Raw genomic sequence first — 2,151 nt, forward strand, 5'->3', positions numbered from 1 at the left:
AATCAAGAAAAATAAAATAGGACTGGAGAGATAGCACAGTGGTGGGACATTTACCTTGTGAATGCCTCCAACCTGGGAGGGACCTGGTTTGATTCCCAGCACCATGTGATCCCCCAGCCTGCCAGGGGCAATTTCTGAGTGCAGAGCCAGGAGTGACCCCTGAACGCTGCTGGGTGTGGCACACCAACCAATCAATCAATTAATCAATGGATAAAGTTTAAAAGATAAAAAAAAAAAGAAAAAATAGGAAAGAGCATGTAGTCTGGGAGGGGGGATGAAATAGACAAAGAAATAGTCTGTTCAATGAATGTTAATTTAAAGAATAATTTCTTACTAATTTACAGAGAGCTCAATAAATTGTAACTAATTAATTTAAGTAGTTAACTTAATATTGACTATGTCATATATAATTTGCCAAAATCAAACTATTAAATTTGCTATTTCCAATATCTGTACTCCTAATTAGGCAAATCTGTTTTAATGATCCTGCACTTAAAGAGGGAAAAATAAAAGGTACAGTATGGGGACTGGAGTGGTAGCGCAGTGGTAGGGCATTTGCCTTGCACGTGGCTGACCTAGGATGTACTGCGGTTCAATCACCTGGCATCCCATATGGTCCCCTAAGCCAGGAGTGATTTCTGAGTGCATAGCCAGGAGTAACCCCTGAGTATCACTGGGTGTGCTCCCCAAAAAAAGGTAGGGTATGTAGCTAAGTGGTAAAATAGTTACATCACATTTTGAGGCTCTGGGTTCAATCTTACCCCAATGCTGAAAATATATAAGTGCCTGTAGCCAGTAAAATATCAGAACAGATGAAGTCAGAGAGATAGAACAGCAGGTAAAAAAGTGTTTTGGTCACCTGAGACCTACAGGAGTGAACCCACAGTGATCCCTGAGCTCAGTGACAACAATAAGTCTTGATCACAGAATAGTGTGGCTCCCAAATAAAAAGAGGCAGTAGAGCAGGTAGGGTTCTTGCCTTGCACATTTTTTTCTTGGTCTTTGGCATCGCTCAGGGGTTACTCCTGGCTCTACGCTCAGAAATTGCTCCTGGCAGGCTCGGGGGATCATAAGGGATCCGGGATTCGAACCACCATCCTTCAGCATGCAAGGCAAACACCCTACCTCCATGCTATCTCTCCAGCCCCTGCTTTGCACATTATTGACCTGACTTTGATCCTCAGCACCATATATGGTTCACCAGAAGTGCCAGAAGTGACTCCTGAATGTAGAACCAGGAGTAAGCCCAGAGCATCTCAAGGTATTGTCAAGCTACTCACTAACTTCCCCATAGGGTACTAGTAGGTCCTTAGAGAGTCTCCATTGCTTATACTCCATTGCTCTACTCGTATGGGGTGGGGGGGACTCATCACTCTCTCTTTATTTGTTAGAAGGAAGAGATTTCTGACATTTGGAGTTGGATTTGGCCTTGACTATGCACAATTTTATCCTTTCTTTGTAGGTACTGAGATGGAAGGAACTCAGAAGGCTCTCAAGAGTCAGACACTGGCACTGAGCCATATTTCCACCTTGGGTCTGAAAACTGGACCCTTTTGTTCTGTTTCTAGAGCAGCAGGTCTTCCCAGAACTGGCAAGGCAGCACTGTTGGAGCCCAAGAGGTCCCCACTCTCAAAGTCCCTGACTCCATGGGTTGTTCTAGGGGTGCATCTAGTTCACTGTGCAGGGAATAGAGTCCTCCCCTGTCTCTTGCCCCTTTGACTCAGCTTGATCAGCTCAGCTGGGTGTTTGCAGGCTCTTTACCTAAATCCAGCCACTTGTCACCACCCCAGAATGTGGAGCACCCCAGCAAAGACTGCCCAGGTATGTTCTCTGGGAAATAGAAGGGAAGGGGGCCTCTCCTTGAACCTTACTGGTAACTCCACCTAGAGAATCCTACTTCCAAAGGCTGTCATTCTAACAAGGGTTGGGTCACTTACAGCTGTTGGGACCCCTTTCTGGGTCGTAGGGTAACAGTGCATCTCTCTATTCTGTGTGACAGATGCCAGCTAACTGTGTGTGTGTGTGGGGGGGGAGGGTTTTGACTCCCTGCCCCCAAGGCTGGAAAGGGAAGAAGAGCAGCTTTGCAGGGCTATGGACCTAGATGCTGCAACACAGGGCTTCAGCTCTGAGAACCTTGTCCCAGCCTGCAAA

This window comes from Suncus etruscus, chromosome 11 (assembly GCF_024139225.1).
Source record: "Suncus etruscus isolate mSunEtr1 chromosome 11, mSunEtr1.pri.cur, whole genome shotgun sequence".
NCBI classification, from domain to species: domain Eukaryota; kingdom Metazoa; phylum Chordata; class Mammalia; order Eulipotyphla; family Soricidae; genus Suncus; species Suncus etruscus.